Source organism: Pseudophryne corroboree, chromosome 5 (genome assembly GCF_028390025.1).
Source record: "Pseudophryne corroboree isolate aPseCor3 chromosome 5, aPseCor3.hap2, whole genome shotgun sequence".
NCBI classification, from domain to species: domain Eukaryota; kingdom Metazoa; phylum Chordata; class Amphibia; order Anura; family Myobatrachidae; genus Pseudophryne; species Pseudophryne corroboree.
The window spans coordinates 320,113,028-320,134,763 of record NC_086448.1 but is presented as its reverse complement, the minus strand read 5'-3'; positions in this window follow the sequence as shown (position 1 = coordinate 320,134,763).

The window sequence follows — 21,736 nt, the reverse complement described above, 5'->3', positions numbered from 1 at the left end:
TTTTATATTTTTTCATAAAAATTTTCTTTGGCCAGTAGATAGGGAACCACAGTACTAGCTTCTGTTATGTCAAAATCACCACTGGCAGCTGTTTGTTGCTATGTAAACAAATATTTGTATATGTTTCTAATATGCACATATGTAAAAATTTATTTTCATGCTAATTTCTAGCCATGTTGGCTTATTGAATTTATTTATTTTCTTAAGTAAAATAAATAAATAAACTTGTTTGTGTGTTTATTTTAAGGTTATGCATTCTTGAAAAATGTGTACAGAAAACTTTTACATTGCATATTTACATTTGTGGACCAAGGGAACAAACATTGAATATTCTTATTTGTTAATTTGTTCGCTCTCACAACAGTTAACTGTGCCTAGAAAAAAAACTAACTTTGAAAACAACTTGAGTTACTAGGGGCAACATGCCATAGTATTCAAAATGGTCACATGTTCCAAAACAATAATAAGTGTGTTAGTAAGTATCATTAAGCGTAGGCTGCATTATTTGGCTCATGTTGTTCGGTATGTACATAGGAAGATGACAATGTAGAAAACATGGCATGTTGGCATTAAACAGATGTACTTTGTAAGTTGGTTTATTCACACTTGATCAAGGAGAATATTTGTTAACAAATAAAAAACATGCTGTTAACAGCAAAGTATTAAAAATTAATCCTTAAAAAGCAGTACATTATTTGTCAGTGTGTCAGATTTAGACATGGTAAATGATAAATTGGTATGTGTAAAAACAATTGCTGGTAAGAGTCATTTGTAACTGCAGTGTTTGGCAATTATTTGCTCTACAGGTGACTTAGAATGCCAATTACCAGCTAAATAAGGGCCAACACACTTGTAGCAGAAGTTCGCAAGGGCTGAGTAGCTGCAGACTAATACCGCTTTCACATCGCTAATGCCGGATCCCACCCGGTAAAAGAAACGTGTCCTTACCGGGTGGGATCCGGCATTTGCTCCCCTCTGCTGGCTTTCCGACCCGGCAATATACCGGGTCTGTTGCCATAGCAGCGGGGGGCGCAGCAGCAGCAGGGGCGGGGGTGGAGGCAGCGCTGGGAGATGAGCTCATCTCCTGCGCCGCCTCTCCCTATGCTGTGAATGGGAACCGTGTCGCATCGACGCGGCTCCCATTCACACTGCACCTGTCCCGGTATTCAACCCGGGTATAATCCTTCTTTTATACCGGGTTGAATTAGCGGGTCAGGCGACCCGCTAATTATCAGAAAGTGCTTTCACATCGCACACTGACCCGTGTCGACACGGCAATATGCCGTGTCGATACCGGGTTATTTGTGCAATGTGAAAGGGGTATTACTCCTAGGCTGCATTCAGATAGCGAACATTTGTTGTGTACTTATAACCATCAGCTACGCATTTCTGCACAAAACACGCCTACTGCCGTTTGCATACTCCCACACTAGCCGCCCATTTTCACGCCCATTTCGTTAGATAGCGAAGCCAAGCCTCTGCTCTGCCTCTGTTACACCCTGTTTTCGTTAGCGTAGTGCGTTCTGAAAATCCGTATGTATTTTTGCATAAGCGTCATAACACTGGCTTTGCGCACGCGCATTGTTGCTTTGGCGCATGCGCAGTTTGCTAATTTTCTCTGATTGCGATACGATGAAGTGCTGCGAACAACTCGGAATGAGGGCCATAGTGATAAGTAATAATACCCGTTAACAATTAAAGTTCTCTACAGAGGTGATTGACACTTATTCCATCCACGTATATCATTTGTTCTATTAGTTTATTAGTCTTGTATAGTAAAGTATCACAGTATCTAATAAATATAGAAGGCTTTTTGTTACACCAGTAACACCCTGTGTATTATTACTGCCTCAGGTTCCCTTATGAATGAGATGCCCAACCTCTATTATCATTAATGGGAAAGAAACCAAGTTACCTTTTCCCCCATCCACTAAGGCCATGCATTTTACAAACAGCACGGGACTGAGGTACACTATAAAGAGGGTCACGTGTGTCAGTGTCCGCTGAAAAGTAATGAAAATGATCATGTCACCTAATGTTCTGCTATTCTCCTCTAGGCCCCACTCTACAGTATTAGAGGGAAAGTGCCACAAAAAACAATCTTGACAAAGAGTTTTTTACTTTCTTTATTTAAAACACATGAGGAATATGAGGAAAGGCTTGCAGGGCTGGGTATGTTTACATTGGAAAAGAGGAGACTAAGAGGGGTCATAATCAACATCTACAAATATATAAGGGGTCAATACACAGAGCTTGGGAGGGACCTGTTTTCTATAAAATCAGCACAGAGAACACGTGGTCACTCGATTAGGTTAGAGGAGAGGAGTTTCCGCACATTGAGGGGAAAAGGTTTTTTTACAGTAAGGACAATACGTGTTTGGAATTCCCTGCCTGAGAGAATAGTAATGGCGGACTCAGTTAACACCTTTAAGAATGGGTTAGATAAGTTCCTATTGGATAAAGATATTAAGGGTTATGGTGCGTAGGCACGCATTATAGTTAATATAACTAGTCCTAATATAAAAATAACTAGTCCAATAATAAGACTGCATAGGAGACCACAAATAGGTTGAACTCGATGGACAATTGTCTTTTTTTCAACCTTAGTTACTATGTTACTATGTATTTCTCAATACAGTTTGAGTCTCCCATATCTGTTATTCTGACAAACCAAATATTCCAAAAACCATAGGTTTTCAATGGTGTTGGGAGCCATGTCAACTACATCTAATAATTTCCATAACATGTGGCTGGGACTTATCCGTTGCTCAGGCTCTGCTGCTGATATCTAGTTGTTCAGACTTCCCCTTTCTCCTGTCCCCGAGTGTCTGCTCTATGGGGCACCATTCAGCCCACTCTCCTCCCTGCCAGATCATATCTACAAAAGCCAACCGTCTTAGCATTGGGATTGACGCGATACTGGGAGTTTTGCGGCTTTCCTGCAGACCCTACGTCTGTGCAAAGTTGCCACCTACCATTAGCGGCTCTCGGCGGCAGAGGTTAACTGCGGAGTGTAAGGTTTTGGGTTCAAGTACCAGGAATGACATTACTAAGAAATGTTTGTTTATAATAAAGGAGGAAGTAACCGAATGAGCTCATATTCTCCTATAGATACAGTAGCCTGTCTGCATGTTTGCCCTGAATGCCAAGTAGCAGTAGAACACTGACAGTGGGGCATGCCAACAGTTCTGACAGCAAACTGCTTTTTACTCACAGGCAAGATCATCAGCATGCTGCAGGCCCCCCTCAGAGCCTGGGCCCTGCGCAATTACCACTAGATGTGCCCACCTGGTAGTAAGCCTGGTAATAGGAAGGAGAGACTTAAAGACATCTGCACACAAGTCCATTTCAGTACTAAAATTTAATTTATTCAATTATTATTTTGGATTAATTTTCTTCTATGTGAAATTGAATGGTTGCAAAAAGCCTTTTGAGTTTCCATTGCCTAGATCAATGCAATGAGGTGGAACTTGATGGACAGATTCCTTTTTTCTGTAAGGTTTTATGAAGGATAAAATAAACGTACAGTATAAAGGTATATTTTATTCCTTTATTGTCATTACCATGCATTTAAGAATTATGGCACACAGTCTGTTGGACAATATACTGTCCAGTTTAGGACTCTTGCTTCAGTGCATGCTGGAATCATTGATCCTCTGTAGTTACCTTTGGTCTCTCTGATCATGTCAATGATAAACTAGTTTCCAGAGAGTTACTTTCAAGTCTGGATGATCTGATAGTGTAGATATATCTTATGTGTAGATAGACATCTGTTACTGGGAACAAGCTCAGGAGAAAGAGCAGTCAGATGCTTTTGCATTTGTTTGGCTCCATGTTTTATGTCACCATATCAACCCCTGAAGAAGAATCAATGCAAACTGGGCATTCATGCACACCCTGGAAGAGTGTGAAAGGAGAATGCAGAAAAAATTGTGCCTGTATTTTGGGGTAGCAGAGCATCTTCTTACTATCCAGGAAATGGGAGAACCTAACTGGCACTGGAGGGGCCATGTTGGGTACCATTCTACACTACCCAAAAGCTAACACACTGTAACTGCTCATTCTTTGACGCATGTTCATTTGCATCAAATTCAGTGCCTGTAACCTTTCTTTGTCTTTGTTGAACCAGAGACTGACATCTGCTATATTATTAGAGTTGACACTACATGTAGTAATTCTCTCTCACTGCCATTGATGGAAGTAAAATCTAATTGCAACCTTTAATACACCTTTCACACTGCCAATGCCGGATCCCACCCAGGAATTGGAAACGGGTCCTTCCCAGGTGGGATCCGGCATTGGCCGCTGCTGCAGGCTTCCCCAACCTGGCAATATGCCTGGCGGGTTGTCATAACAGCGGGGGGGAGTGGGGGGGGGGGTGGAGCCGGTGGCGGGGTCAGAGGTGGAGGTGGTGCTGGGAGTTGAGATCATCTCCGCGCCGCCTCTCCCTGCTGTAGTAAATGGGTCCCGGAACGCATCGACCCGGGATCCCGTTTACGCAGCCACTGACCCGGTATTCAACCCGGGTATAACACTGCTTTATTCCCGGGTTGAATTGCCGGGTCAGGCGACCCGCAATTTCGGCTATGCCCCTTTCACACTGCACGCTGACCCGTGACGACCTAGCAATATGCCGGGTCGATACCGGGTTATTTGTGCAGTGTCAAAGGGGTCTAATTCTGCCGGCTTCTCTGGTAATGCCAATTAAGTCACACATATGTTTATTATTTCCATCATGCGTACCTTATGCTAATAAATAAAGACACGGACAACTATTTCAATTTGAAAAAAGAGGTCAAAGCCAAATTTATTTAAACCAAATTAAAATGTTTAAATTAAGCATGGTGTGATAAAGCACTGCTCAAATAAACACACTATAATGTGAATGTAACTATGTCGGGTGGGTGAAGGGCTTCACAAAGTGGAAATAAGAAAATGTCTCCTCATTCAGTCCTAATATAAGGCTTCAAATGGCCCACACAAAAAGCAAATCTCACTGGCGTCACTTTTTGATTGACAACTAATGCCTACCAATCACTAACAAACAAAACCAACTATAACCAGGACCACTACAATAAAAAACAGGGTGCTTATATCCTTTCAAGATTATACAAGCCTCAAATATTTCAAGTCACCCATGTGTTCTATTATTTCCACCATACTTAACTTATGCTAATAAATAAAGACACAGACTGGGAAAAAAGGGTTACAGCCAAATTTATTTCAACCAAATTAAAATTGTTAAATAAAGCAAGGTGGTGAAAAAGCAGTTCTATCTAGTCCCCAGTCCATCTTATAGATTTGATTAAAATAAAAGTGGCTATCCACCCCCTGTGCAAACTATCCTTGGTAGTACCACTTCCCCTTAACTGGACCTGCACTAGTCCCTAACTGAGATGGAGACCTGGTGCTCTCCTAAAGTAATGAACAACTCGCCTCTCTCAAAGAGGAAATGCTAATCAAGCTCTGTTGTGCCAAATTGAGGCACCAAGGAGCACTGTTTTCTGCCACGTACGGTGTCCAAAGACCAGAAACTCCCACCATCAGCAAAGCGCCTATCCCCTCTACTTCAGAAAACCTAAAAGGGCTGTGACAAACATCTCCAAACTGCCTTCAATCAAATTAACACCATCTGCAAAAATTCACCCTCCTCATACCGCAACCGGGAAGTCTAATAATACGCCCATTAAAACCAACAGCAAACCTCGACACTGCTGCATTAAGCTTCCTTCTCAATCTATCCAATGCAGTACAATCTTGAGGTACCCCTCCAAAACCTACATTGGATAACTTCAGACCAAACTTACAAAACCTGTGGCCAATGTTCGGAAGTCACCTGCAAATCTTGCTTTATAGCATTTAATCAAAGTTCATTGCCCTTACAAGTTCCGAGATCGTTTCCACCTAAATGAATGACTAGACAATCTGGAGCATCCCTTTTGTCCTCCAAATGCCAGAGACGATTTAACAGACCATTCCATCTATAACCCCTCACACCTATCCAACACGCATCAATTTAGGCCGTCTTAGCGGAGGGGTGCCTACTAGTCCAATAGTAGAGATGAGCGGTTTCAGTTCTCCGAGCCCGGATCCGAGTCTGGCTCAGGACTTCCCGCCAGACTCGGAAACCAGAACGAGGCAAAACGTTATCATCCCGCTGTTGGATTCTTGTGGGGGTTTTGGATTCCATATAAACAGCTGCGCTTCGCCTCCATTTTCACTCTGGCCTTGGAGAGTGAGGGAGACAGACCTCTGTCTCTCTGTTGGTGGTGGCGTCGGGTGGGGTCATTGTGTGCTCTGTCGGGGTGCTTCTGCAGTCACTGTGGTGTACCTGTGCTGTTAGGGGTGCTTTCCTGGCTGTCACTGGTGTTTCATGTGCTGTTAGGGGTGCTGCAGCTGTACATGGGTGTTGCTGTCCTGGCTGCCACTGTGTTGTACAGGGGGCAGGGGCACTGTCCTACTGTATGGTGTAAAAATATAGGGGTGCTGCTGTTAAAATAACATTACACTGGCCCTGTATGCTGTAAAAATTCAGGGGTGCAGTTTTTCAAATAAAAGCACATTGGTCCTGTATGCTGTAAAAATATAGGGGTGCTGCTGTCAAAATAATATTGCCCTGGTCCTGTATGCTGTAAACATTCAGGGGTGCAGTTATTCAAGTAAAAGCACACTGGTCCTGTATGCTGTAAAAATATAGGGGTGCTGCTGTCAAAATAATATTGCCCTGGTCCTTTATGCTGTAAACATTCAGGGGTGCAGTTATTCAAGTAAAAGCACACTGGTTCTGTATGCTGTAAAAATATAGGGGTGCTGCTGTTAAAATAATATTACACTGGCCCTGTATGCTGTAAAAATTGAGGGATGCAGTTGTTCAAATAAAAGCACACTGGTCTTGTATGCTGTAAAATATAGGGATGCTGCTGTTAAATTAAAATTACACTGGCCTTGTATGCTGTAAAAATTCAGAGGTGCAGTAAAATAAATGTACACTGGCCTTGTCTTGTATGCTGCAAAAATTCTAGGGTGCAGTAAAATAAATGTACACTGACCCTGTCTTGTATGCTGTAATAATTCTAGGGTGCAGTGAAAATCAATGTACACTGGCCCTGTCTTGTATGCTGCAAAAATTCAGGGGTGCGGTTGTTCAAATAAAAGTACACTGGTCCTATATGCTGTAAAAATATAGGGGTGCTGCTGTCAAAATAATATTACACTGGCCCTGTATGCTGTAAAAATTCAGGGGTACAGTTGTTAAAATAAAACTACAGTGGTCCTGTATGCTGTAAAATATAGGGATGCTGCTGTTAAATTAATATTACACTGGCCCTGTATACTGTAAAAATTCAGGAGTGCAGTGAAAATAAATGTACACTGGTCCTGTATGCTGTAAAAATACAGGGGTGCAGTGAAAATAAATGTACACTGCCCTTCTCTTGTATGCTGTAAAATTACAGGGGTGTTGTGAAAATAAAGGGGTGCTTGCACTGTCCGCGGTTGCAATGTATAGGCCTGACCTTCACAACACTGTATGGGAAGAGGAGGCTCCTACCACCATTTGCAAGCCCTCTGCAAGTGCCTGGAGGAGCACCACCAGTCCAGTTGCTGATATTGAGATTGAGGATGTCACTGTAGAAGTACACCAGGATGAGGAGGATATTGGTGTAGCTGGCGCTGAGGAGGAAGTTGACGATGAGGATTCTGAAGGTAATGTGGTTTGTTTGATAAGGCACCAGTGTAGACATTTGTTGGCCATGGGATGGAAAAACCCATTGTCATGCCTGGGCAAAATACCAAAAAATCCACCTCTTCGGTGAGGAATTATTTCTCCACAAATCCGTACAACAGGTGTCAATCCATCTGTTGCCTTTGTAAATCCATAATAAGTAGGGTTAAGGACATTAACCACCTAGGAAGATCCTCCCTTATACGTCACCTGCAGCACATTCATCATAATTCATTGTCAAGTTCAGAAACTTTGGGTAATAGCGTAAGCAGTCCACTGACACCAAAATGATGTGGTTTTGTTTGAATATTATTGCTCTGTGAGGATGAGGATATAAACACTGAAGGCGGGGGGGGGGGGGGGGATCTGAGGATGAGGACGACATTTTGCCACTGTAGAGACAGTTTGTGCAAGGAGAGATTAATTCTATTTTGTTGGGGGCCCAAACAAACTAATCATTTCAGCCACAGTCGTATGGCAGACCCTGTCACTGAAATTATTGGATTGTTAAAGTGTGCATGTCCTGTTTAAACAACATAAGGGAGGGTGGGAGGGCCCAAGGACATTTCCATCTTGCACCTCTTTTTTTCTTTGCATTATGTGCTCTTTGGGGCCTAGTTTTTATAACTGCCATCCTGTCTGCCACTGCAGTACCACTCCTAGATGGGCCAGGTGTTTGTGCAGTCCACTTGTGTCGCTTAGCTTAGTCATCCAGTGACCTTGGTGTAACCTTTTGGCTTAAAAACAATATTGTGAGGTGTTCAGAATAGACTGGAAATGAATGTTATTGAGGTTAATAATAACGTAGGATAAAAAGCACCTGCATATTCTGTGATTTTAGCCATTTTTATGTTGTTGTTTTTTTAAATCATTCAGATCCAAAACCCGAAAGGGTGGTTTTGGCAAAACCAATCCAGATCCAAAACACGAGCGGGGATCTGGATCCAAAAACACAAAACACGAAAAGTGGCCGCCACACATCTCTATTCAATAGACATATGAATGTCCAACAATCCACACCCAACATAGTTCCCTCAAAAACCTGTAATATGAAGTTCTATTAAAGACATAACTAACTAATAAAAATCTAGCAATGAGCAGAAAGACTTAGTTGTTTGGATTAGCCAGATGATGGTGAACAACACCAAATCTAATTTTTTTCGATGAAAAAGGTGAAAAGAACTACAATCCCCCTTGGATGGCGCATAGCTTAGAGCCCCGGGTTTTCCAAAGAACAAACTCGTAGGATGCGCTCATTAACTCTCCAACTTGTCACAACTAATATATCCCTTATAAGCAGAAGACTTTCATTGACCTAGCTGCTTAATTGACTCGATGGAAGAACTCAATGCTGCTGTGCACGTTGCCGCTCCAATCCAAAATGAGTGCATTCTATACTGCTCTACTGGTAAGCCTAAAGCAATTAAGCATTTATTAAAAACACTTGTAATCTGAAAGTAAGGAAGCGGTGAAAGGTCAACATGTACAACCGCTGTGCACCACCCTTTTGGTTATGTTGATAGAACCAATTAGCTAATGCCAGCAGACAGATACTCAGCTCAGGATGCAAAGGGATAGAAATCCATCGCCCCCTACCTAACTGATCAGTTTTAGATCTATGAATCTTAAAAGTCCTAGCTGTTTTACCTATATAAAGAAGTCCACATGGGTACTTGACGTAGTAGACAACATATGACGAATTGCATGTTAAGGGGAGCTGAATGTTATATCTCCGACCAGAGCGAGGGTGTGTGAAATAATCACCAGTCTCTAAATACTGGGAAGTCACACAAAGACATTTATAAATCCCTGGTTTCCTACTTAAAAAATTAATTACTGGTTCACGGGTTAATTTGGAAACATAATTTTTCACTAATCTATCCTTAATATTTCTCTTTAAAGCAGGTTAGTAATTCTTTCTTATACAGGGCAGGTAAGTCTGGGTCTGTATTGACAATGGGCCATAATTTTCTTCCAGAATGTATTACGTCCTTACTAGCTGTACTAAACTCATTGACCCAAATAATTTTGTCTGATGTTTTTTCTTTAGGTGTTTGTCTTAAAATAACATCTCTGGAAAATGATAGCACCTTATTTTTCGCTTCCCTCAGTTTCCTATCATAACCTTTTGCCAAAAATTTGGCTGTCATTAAATCAATATGTACAATAGCATCTTTTTTATCACTACAGATGCGAAAAATCCTTAGGAACTGAGAGAAAGTAAGGCTATTTTTCATGGGACCAAGGTGAAAACTGGTAGCCTCCAAGAAAGTATTCCTGTCTGTTGGTTTCTATTTTGGGAAAGTTAATAATACTCCATCCTGAGATTGAATTAATACATCAAGGAACTGAACTTGATTCTCGCTGACCTCAAATGTAAATTTAATGTTTTCATCTAATTCGTTGGTCTTACACATCATAGACATAAATTCTTCCTTGGTACTGGACCATAGCAATAAAATATCGTCTATGTACCTGGTATACCCTTTGATCTTATTAGTCCATTCTACATTTGAGAAAAATAAATCTTTCTCTGTCTCATACATAAAAGCATTAGCAAAACTCAGGGTGACACGACTCCCCATTGCACACCCGAGATTTTGGATGTAATAATTACCATCAAACAAAAAAACAATTCCTTTTTAAGGTCAACTCTAATAACTGAACAAAATATCAATCTCTGGCCCATTGTAAGCAAGGTTATTAGAAATTAATCGGTCTGTGGCCTTCACACCTCTCCCATGTGGGATATTGGTGTAGAGGCTCACCACGTCGATTGTACAAAGTAGAAATTTAGCGCCTTTCACAGATCAATCCTGTAACGTTAAGATTAATGACGTTGTATATCTTTAAGAAAAGTTTTTTCTTTCTGTATCACCGGTTGTAGAAAGGAATCTAAATATTTAGAAACCTTGTAATATAGGGAATTCTTCGCAGAGATTATGGGCCTGCCAGGCAATCCTTATGAATCTTAGGCAATGAATAAAGGAGGGGAGTCATCGGATGATCCTGTCGTAATAAATCTACTGTTGATTGTAGAATGATATTATTCTCTACAGCCTGATTTAAAATTCCATCCAGCACTTTCTTAAATGCTGCGGTGGGATCTCTATCAAGTCTACTATAGACTTTTGTATCCGCCAGCTGAGAATCTAATTCTGCTTTATAGGCTCTGACGTCCTGTAGGACGATACCACCGCCCTTATCCGCCGAGCGGATTACAATGTCCCTTTATTCAGACAGTGATTTTAATGCTGGTCTCTCACTGTCAAATTCCTGACATGTCCTGATGAAAATGTTTAATCAATAACATTGAAACGTTGACTTCCAATGTGACTTGGTCTTGTTTTATTCCCCGCTGAGGGAGCCGTGAGTGCCGCCGACAGAGGGCTATATATATATATATATATATATATATATATAGAAATCCAACAATGAACGGCACTCAGAGACAGCATATGTTCTTCGTTGTTGGAGTGCCGGCTGCTGCTGGATGTGTATATATATATATATATATAAAAAATGTCCAGTATCATGCTATCCCTTTAATTTATTACTATCGTGCAGAAATGATACCACAGAGATTTGCTGTATGAAGAACTGTCCAACCGTTGGACGTTATGAACAACAATTTTGTAAGAAATGGGTCAGAATTCTTAACAAATGCTCATTCAACCTAATTCTACTTGTCATTGAGCATTCACAAAAAGAACTGTTTACTATTGCTGCCTTTGAAGTCCAACATCTATCTGCACTCACGTGTGATTCTGTGATTGATTGGTTTACTAAACTGAATAACCAGGTGGCTTTATATAAGAGAGATTTATTACGGTTTAAAAAGGACAAAATGACCAAAGTTGAAAAGGACTACGAACAACATAAGGTCTATCAATGGCTTACAGGCAATAGATCAAATGGCCCTAAACCACGGGTTCTCAAACTCGCCCCTCAGGACCCCACACAGTGCATGTTTTGCAGGTCTCCTCTCAGAATCGCAAGTGAGATAATTAGCTCCACCTGTGGATCTTTTAAAATGTTTCAGTGAGTAATTATTACACCTGTGTACCTGCTGGGTTACCTGTAAAACATGCACTGTGTGGGGTCCTGAGGACCGAGTTTGAGCACCTATGCCCTAGACTTCCGTTTTTCCGTTACCACTACCTAAAATCAATGCTTGACACTGCCTCTTCCCAGGAAACCATAAGTGCCAGACGTTGACCAAAAATCAACAAGAAATGCTCCTTTAGCAACCTTAACTAGCTCCAGGTGGGCAGGTCTACATGACGATTCTCCAGAAGGGGAACTCTGTTCAAAAGGCAAAGGCTGTGGAAAGAAACCACCGACTGTAAGGAGGAGATAGATAATTCATAGGAAGAAAGGTTGAAGACTAAGTCAGAATTATCGCTTCTAAGGAAAGGCTTGTCTTTTATTCCTAGTGTCCCCTTTAATGATTTCCAGTGGCAATTGGAAAAGTACAGTTGCACAGAAATTTTAAGTTTAAGGAATTTTACAACAAATCAGATGTTTCTACTAATAATCTTAAGGATATTATTCCGCCACAACTGAAGAAAATTATGCCCAAATCTACATTTGAGCCTAATTCACTCAATGCCAGCATAAAAACTTTAATGCGAGTTATGGATCATGAAGTTAAGCACTTGTTCAAAAAACCTTATCAATCACATCCTGTCTAGGAGAATGGCAATTAAAAACTTTCTGCCAATAAAAATTTAATCATTCGCCCCGCAGATAAGGGCGGAGCTGTTGTGCATCAGGATCTAACAAATTATAGGAGGGAAGCCCTTAGGCAGTTGAGTGACATAGCTACTTATCAAATGTTATAGGGGGATCCCATAGTTATTTTCCAATGAGAATTACGATCCATGTTATGTAGTGCTGTAAGCTCGGGCATTATCACGCAAGAATTGGCGGACGCATTACTACGGGAACATCCTATACTACCATTGATATATACATTACCAAAGATTCACAAGGGACTGGAGTCCCCTCCAGGAAGACCTATTATATCTGCTAGAGGCTCCTTGACTCAACCCATTTCTATCTATCGTGACACTATATTACAGCCTCCTGTTCAGGAGCGTGATACCTTTATTTTAGACACAACTATGGGGGTCATTCCGAGTTGTTCGCTCGCAAGATGATTTTAGCAGCATTGCACACGCTAGGCCGCCGCCCTCTGGGAGTGTATCTTCGCTTAGCAGAATTGCGAATGAAAGATTAGCAGAACTGCGAATAGAAAATTCTTAGCAGTTTCTGAGTAGCTCAAAACTTACTCCTACACTGCGATCAGCTCAGGCCGTTTCGTTCCTGGTTTGACGTCACAAACATGCCCTGCGTTCGGCCAGCCACTGCCCCATTTCTCCAGACACTCCCGCGTTTTATTCTGGCACGCCTGCGTTTTTCCGCATACTCCAAGAAAACGGTCAGTTTCTGCCCAGAAACACCCACTTCCTGTCAATCACACTCCGATTACTTCAACGATGAAAATTCTTCATTCGGACGTGAGTAAATCTACTAAGTTTTGTGCTAAAATACTTAGCGCATGCGCACTGCGTACCATGTGCATGCGCATTTTTGCCTTAATCGCTCCGTTGCGAAAATCTGCAACGAGCGAACAACTCGGAATGACCCCATATGTTCCTGGATAAAATAGGTACTTTGTATTATGTAGATCCAAGTACAGTAATGATTTGGGCAGACGTAGTCAGCCTATATACAGTCATCCCACATGCTGATAGCATCAGGGCAGACAAATACCTTTTACCTGTGAGCGACATGTATGATGACTGTTTCATTGATTTTTGATTGATGTTGTTAGAGTTCTTCTCACCAAGAATTACTTTCTGTTCGATGGTAAGTTTTATATACAACTCAATGGCTGTGCAATGGGATCGGAGTTGGCTCCAGCCCTTTCAAACAGCTATATGCTGGTGATTGAACAGAGAGTATTTTTTTATGACCCTTTCTTTGCATCCAGAATTACTTTTTTTTTTTTACCAGGTACAGTATATAGATGATTTATTCATCTTATGGAATACTGATGCTATGTCTTTTACCAAAAAGATTAAGGAACATAATGATCCAGAATGTCCAGTGAAGTTTTCAGTTAGATTGAGTCAGGCATCTGTTGATGTCCTGGAGGGAGGGCGGTGCTTTCACTATTACTGTACATCATAAAGATACTAATAGAAATACATTGTTGAAGATGAATATCTGCCACTCGAGTTTAAAGTGTGGCTTTCCTTTGTCCAAAATGATTTGTCTCAGTCGCATCAATAGTAACCTTGACCAAGCAATTATACAAATTGATCAACTAATTAGTAACTTAATTAGGCATGGCTACAATAGATCAAATGGTCACAAAGGATACAGTACTTAATATGGATTGCAACATGGTGTTGCAGAAAAAACATCAAGTAGAAACACGTGGGTGCTCTCCTGGGTTAACCATTTTAATATATGATTACCAGCTATCAGCAAGATAGCTAAGTATAACTGGCAAATACTGAAAACAGATGCTGCTTTACCTTTGAATGAAACTGTGTTGATGCCGTGTTATTCCAGAGGAGAAAACCTGTGTGATCTACTTGATAAATCTGACATTACTGAAAGAATGCTCATTGATACTCCTATGCATTTTTTATCCTTCAAGAAACCTGTGTTACAAGCCACCTCTGGTGGGTCTGTGTAATTGCATACTGACTCCTATGGCTCACCTGCAGTGACTCTCCTCATTAAGGGGGCTTGTCCCTTTTGGCTGTCCTGATTGGATATTGTGTCTTTTATTACCCAGCCTGCCTAGGACCTAGTTGCTAGTTATACTCAGTCCTTATCCTGATTCTGTACTACCCTGATTTACTCAGTCTATCCTGACAAACCCTGATGAACCCTGAACAGTTTGTGTAATCCTGTCATGCTCTGGGCCTGCTGTTTCCCTGCAAGTGACTGATCCTGGGTGCTCCAGTCTACACTGTCTCTGTTAAGAGCTTCTGTTTATTTACCTGATTCTGTTAAGAGCTTCTGTTTATTTACCTGATTCTGTGCACAATCTGGAGTACTCCAGTCTGTATTTGCTCAACTAGAGCTTTTGTTTGTACCCTGTGTTATTACCCGTGTCTTGTCAGTTTGGTCACGCAGTATGTCTATCTGTGTCACTCGTAGCATCTATTCCACCATGTTATACATGTACAGTTGGTGTCGCTATTAGTGGTCACTTTAGTATTCCAGCCCTGCCTGTTTGTACATCTGTAGCCAGCGCCGCTCCATGGTCTGGCCCTGTATTTCTGTCTGCCTGTGCCGGCGCTGCTTTGCAGTCCAGTCCAGCAAGTCCATTTGTGAGTTCCTGTGTTGCGTGCTATCTGCTCCTGTATTTCTATCTGCCTGTATTATGTATAGACGCTAACAGGGACTGCACCGCTATCATCTCGGCTATTAAAGTTCAGTACCCATTGCCTGGTTTCTCATCTCCAGTACTGTGGCACTAGTGAGTACCATCTGCCGCAGTGATCCCATGCCAGTCGCACACAGCATCCTTGTCTATCATAAAAACCTGGGGGCATCTGAGTACTGGGCGGACCTAAACCTCCAGGGAAAGGCGGCTGCTATAGGTGAAGTCTTTGGCTGCAGGAAGCTAAAGGACTGGTGGGCAAGACCAACAGTGCCACCTAGTATCATCCTGGTGGCACCCCTAACAACCTGGCTGCTTTAGATGTACTTGTACGACTTGCCTGCATTTAATTCCCAGGGATACGTTTAATCATCCTCACTCTGGGAAGTAATATCAGATTGGATATCACTTGACGTGCAATAGCACCTATGTGGTGTATCAAATTATTTGTCCATGCAGTCTGTCGTACATCGGCAAGACCCAGTGCAAATTTAAAAATAGAGTGACGGGCCACTGGTCCACAATTCGAGCAGCGCTGGTTGCTAAAACTAAATCTAATGGCCCGTCATTTTGTTGAGCACAGACATAGGGGTATATTCAATGCTTGTCGGATCCTTTCCAACAAGCATTGTTGGAAAAGGATCCGACAAAGCAGTATTCAATGAACTGCCAAATCCGACAGGATTTGGCCGTTCCCGACAATGCCAATCCAACTTTTTTTTAAAGTCGGATTGACATTGTCTGAAAGGACACATTCATGTACAGGCGCCCTCACAATAATGATGCGGCTCTGTTCCGTAATGTGCATGGCCACATATAGTAGTTGCACATTACTCACAACTGAATTGGCCCCTTTGAATGATAGCGCAAAACAGGACCAGATGTTAGATTTTCTTAGGGTACAGGATTACCACACCAGCACTTTGGGGTCAATTCGATTAGATTAAATTAGGTCCTGTGAGCCATTTTCAACTTGCATTGCTTTTTCAGATGATTTTTGTGTGTGCATCCCACTGAGGGTGTGAAAAGGATGGTAAATTTTTATTTTAAGGTAAGAATGTTGGGACTTGCTTCAAACCCATTGCACATCTCCCACCCAATGAGTTAATATGCATTTCAATTTTTTCTATCAGCTTAATTAAAAAATGGCCTTAAAATACCCCAAAATTAACTTTTTCATTTTTTATGCACCCTAAATGTAATTAAAGTACAAAAAGTTATTGCTTTTTATCATATTTTTTAACTATTAAAAAGAAAAAAATTGAAAGTGGCCTCAAAGTACCCCCAAATCACTTTTTTCTTCTTTTTTTATTTTTGTTTAATTTGTTTGTAATTAAATTAGTTTACTTTTTTATCATTTTTAAAATGTAAAAAAATGCACAAATCAGCCATTTAACACATTTTAAGAACCTCTAGCACTTTTCCTGTGCCTGGTAACAGCCTTCTATATGATTCTGCTATCTCAGTTGTCACTTTTTTGGGGTTCCTAATTTTTTCATGCATTTCTCCCAGGGTTTTTTTTTTAGTTGATCACATTTCAGTACAAAAGTACATGTATAACAGTTGTATGAGTTCAGATAATATTGTAACTTGTAATAAAGAGGTGTGGTATGACTTGCCGGCGCTTGGGATCCTGGTCCGCAGCATACCGGTGCCAGGATCCCAACCACCGTAATGTTGGCATCGTGGCGAGCAGAAAAGAGCCCCTTGCGGGCTCGTTGTGCTCGCCATGCTGTGGGCACGGTGGTGCGCTACGTGTGCCATGCTATTTATTCTCCCTCCAGGGGTGTTGTGGACACCCCAAGAGGGAGAATACTTGTCGGTATACCGGCGGTCGGGATTCCGGCATCAGTATGATGAGCGTCGGGATCCCAACAGCCGGTATATCAAATGCCACCCGTAATAAAGCATAGACATTAAAAGCAACTGAGTGATCTAATGCACCGTTAGAGGATAAGGTATAGGAAACATAAAGAGAAAGAAAAGAAGAAAGGTAAATGTAGAGAGAACCTATGGGATGGAGCCTCGAGAGAAAGGCTATAGCTAAGATTAATAAAGAATTGTCCCAATTGGGATATTATCGGAGAAATGGGAAAGGGGAATTCTGAGATGCCGGCCAGGGATTCCATACCTTATCAAAGGATTTGGCAGAGTGTTTGATTATGCTCATCATATACTCCATCTTGTAGTTGTACCAAATACGATATATAATTTCATTTAAATATGGGGAAGAGGGCTTCTTCCAATCTGCAGCAATTTGGAATGTCGTGGCATTTATAATATGTTGCGCTAGTTTGCTTTGACAGCTAGTTAGTTCTGCAAATCCCAGTGGGTAAAGAAAATATTTGGGGTCAGAAGAAACAGGGTCTTTAAGAACTTGTGAAATAAGGGTTATATAATTTTTTTCCATAGTGTCATGATCTTAGGACATTGCCACCAAATATGAAGAAATGTACCCTCATCAGAGCACCCCCTCCAGCATCTATCTGAGGTATCTGAATACATTGTTCACAGGCGGGTGGGCACATAGTACCACCTGTATATCAGTTTATATACATTTTCTTTAATTTTGACACATATGGAACTAGAGGCAGCATTATCCCGTATCTCTGACCATTCTCCCGGGTCTAGCTTGAAACCCAAGTTTCTTCCCCAGGCAGCCTTTGGTCAAGGAGCATCTCCAGCAGAGCATCTCAAAAGTTGTAAGGGGCCTCTTAATGAGGAGAGCGCCTATCTTGGAATGGAAGTGTCTAATCTGGAGATGCTGATAAAAATCCATAGAAGGGAGCTCTGTCCATACTTGAATCTGAGAGAATTGGGAAAAGCCAGCATCTTTAGTGATATCATTTAGATACAATATGTTACCCCTTTTCCAATGAGAAATAGCTGATCTATGTAAGCCTGGAGGGAAATCAGGGTTATGGAATAAAGGGACCAAGGAGATGGGCTGGGAGCTAACTTGTATTTTCTATTAACGAAATCCCAAATGGATAAGGTGCGCAAAATGATCGGGCGAGAAATCACAGAAAGGGGACGGCGTGTCTTCAGAAGCCATAGTAAGGAAGAGATCGTGGAGAGGCCCAATTCGTCCGCTTCAATATCAACCCAGATCTTTCCAGCCCTGGGATTGCACCATTGTACACTGTGGGTGAGTTGTGCTGCTAAATAATATTTTTTGAAGTCAGGAATACCCAGGTCTCCACTCTGGGAAGGATGCTGCAAAACTTTCAGTTTTACCCTAGGGCGTTTATCGGACCAAACGAAGTGAGACGTTTGGAATTGCAAGAATTTGAATACATAAGGAGGGAAATATATTGGGAGGGTTTGAAAAAGGTACAGGAACCGAGGGAGTATGCTCATTTTCACTGAGTTCACACGACCGATCCATGAGATGAATTGATTAGACTATAATTGTAGGTCAGATTTGATTTGATCTAATAAACGAGGAAATTTGGCCTGAAAAAGTTGATGATGGTTGCGAGTCAAGTAAATACCTAAATACTTAATTTTTTGTTTATGCCAAGCAAATGGGAACGAGACTTCTAGAGTATGTTTAATTGGAGCTGGAATATAAAAATAAGTACTGTACTTCCATCTTACTGGTATTAATTATATATCCTGAGTGTGTAGAGTAGAGGTAAATTTAAGAAAAAATTGGTTCCATAGAGATGAGCAGGATCAGAGAGAGAAAGTAAGACATCATCCGCATATAATGCTATTTTATGTTCTTTGGGTTCTGCCCTCACCCCTGTGATCGCGGCGTTGCAACGGAGCCTCACTGCTAGACGTTCCATAATTAAGGCAAAAATTAGGGCCGAGAGCGAACAACTCTATCTGGTACCATTGGCAATCCCGAAATGAGGGGAGGTGTATTGATTAACTGAAACCATTGCCGTAGGTGAACGATATAACACTGAAAACTAGTGATGAGCGGATTCGGTTTTACTCGGTTTTACTCGGTTCTCAAAACCGAATCTTATTGGCTCACTGATGTCACGTGTTTTGGATAGCCAATAAGATTCGGTTTTGAGAACCGAGTAAAACCGAGTAAAACCGAATCCGCTCATCACTACTGAAAACCCCTTAGTAGAATTTCCCAGAGAAACCCATTTTTCGTAAAACTTTGAAGGTGAAGGACCACGAAATGCGGTCGAACGCCTTCTCAGCATCTAACGCCAATATAATTGCAGGCAATTTTTCTGTTTATGGATAGAGTGGATCAAGTCAATATTTCTTCTTGTATTATCAGGCGCTTGACGCCCTGGAATAAAACGTACTTGGTCTGGGTGTATTAGTTGAGGAAGAAGAGGGGCCAACCCTCAGGTCACATTTTACAGAATATTCGCACACCCTCGTTGCGATTAGCATGAATTGCCATTCTTAATGGGATCTTGCATTTCTTTGGTGCACATATTTGTGCGATGCATGTGAGTTTAATGATGTGAGTTTACTTTCGCAAACTTGCTTCTAATTGGATTGAGGCCATTGTTTGATATTACCATTATTTCCAAGCTGTATTCATTGTGTACACATGATATATCCATATAGAAACAAATATATACATGTCTTTCTTTCCCCTGAAATCCTCATTGCTGCGAAGCTATCGCTTGTTTGTTTCATACAGGCTATCTGGAAGATTGGGTAAAAATAGGATTTTAATTACCTACCGGTAAATCCTTTTCTCGTAGTCCGTAGAGGATGCTGGGGTCCACATTAGTACCATGGGGTATAGACGGGTCCACTAGGAGCCATTGGCACTTTAAGAGTTTAACAGTGTGGGCTGGCTCCTCCCTCTATGCCCCTCCTACCAGACTCAGTCTAGAAACTGTGCCCGAGGAGACGGACAACTTTGAGAGAAGGATATTACACAGATAGTGGAGAGATTCACACCAGCTCACACAAACAAGGCAAACCAAGCTAACTAGCTTGAACACAGCAACAGCTGAACAACATTACTTTAACCAAGTAACAACACAGTACTTAACCAAGAACAAAGCAGTACTGAACCAAGTAACCATTGCAGGACAACGAAGCACTGGGTGGACGCCCAGCATCCTCTACGGACTACAAGAAAAGGATTTACCGGTAGGTAATTAAAATCCTATTTTCTCTAACGTCCTAGAGGATGCTGGGGTCCACATTAGTACCATCGTCTGCTTAGAAGCAGGACACCCAATTTTCTTGGGAATATAAAGGACAAACAGAGTACGATTTCCTGTGACGAGCAGTCCTCTTCACATAGATCTTCAAAGCCCTCACAACATCCAAGGACTTTGATGTAATTGAGGAGTCAGTAGCTACTGGCACCACAAAAGGTTGGTTGATATGAAAAGCCGACATAACCTTTGGAAGGAACTGCTGACGCGTCCTGAGCTCAGCTCTATCTTCATGGAAGAGTAAGTAGGGGCTTTGACAGGACAAAGCCCCCAATTCCGACACACGTCGAGCAGAAGCTAAGGCCAACAATGAGACAGCCTTCCACGAGAGAAACTTGACCTCAGCCTCCTGTAAAGGCTCAAACCAATCTGATTGCAGGAAATGCAACACCATGTTAAGATCCCAGGGTGCCGTCTGCGCCACAAAGGGAGGCTGGATATTCAGAACCCCTTCCAAAAAAGTCTGAATCTCAGGGAGGGCAGCCAATTGTTTCTGGAAGAAAATGGATAAAGCCGAAATCTGGACCTTTATGGATCCCAAACGCAGGTCCATATCCACACCTGCTTGCAGGAAGAGGAGAAACCATCCAAGCTGAAACTCCACCGTAGGAAACTTCTTGGATTCACACCAAGACCCATATTTTTTCCAAATGCGATAGTAATGTTTAGATGATACTCCCTTCCTAGCCTGTATCAGGGTAGGAAGAACTGTGCCCTTCCGGGCTAAGAACTGGCGTTCAACCTCCATGCCGTCAAATGTATCCGCGGTAAGTCTTGATAAGCGAATGGACCCTGTTGCAGAAGGCCCCTGCGAAGAGAAAGAGGCCTTGGAGCCTCCAGCAGTAAGTCCAGAAGATCCGCGTACCAAGCTCTCCTTGGCCAGTCCAGAGCAATGAGAATTGCCTGAACCCTTGTTCTCTTTAAGAGTTTTAGAATCCTTGGAATGAGTGGAAGTGGAGGGAACACAGATCCTGACCTGAACACCCACGGAGTTACCAGAGCATCCACCGCCACTGCTTGTGGGTCTCTCGACCTGGAACAGTACCTTCGAATTATCTTGTTGAGACAAGAGGCCATCATGTCTATTTGAGGCAGACCCCAATGACTGGTCACGTCTGTAAACACCTCGGGATGGAGAATGTCCCTGCATGCTCTTCTGCCCAGAGAAGGATCCTTGTTATCCCTGACATAGCAGCTCTGCTCTTTGTTCCTCCCAGTCGGGTTATGTAGGCCATCGTCGTTACATTGTCCGACTGTACTTGAATGGCCTGATTTCGCAGAAGATGTGCCGCTTGGAGAAGACCGTTGTATACGGCTCTTAGTTTCAGAATGTTTATTGGAATAATGGATTCCAGACTTGACCACCTTCTTTGGAAGGTCTCCCCTTGAGTGACTGCGCCCCAACCCCTGAGGCTTGCATCCATGGTTAGAAGGATCCAGTGCTGAACC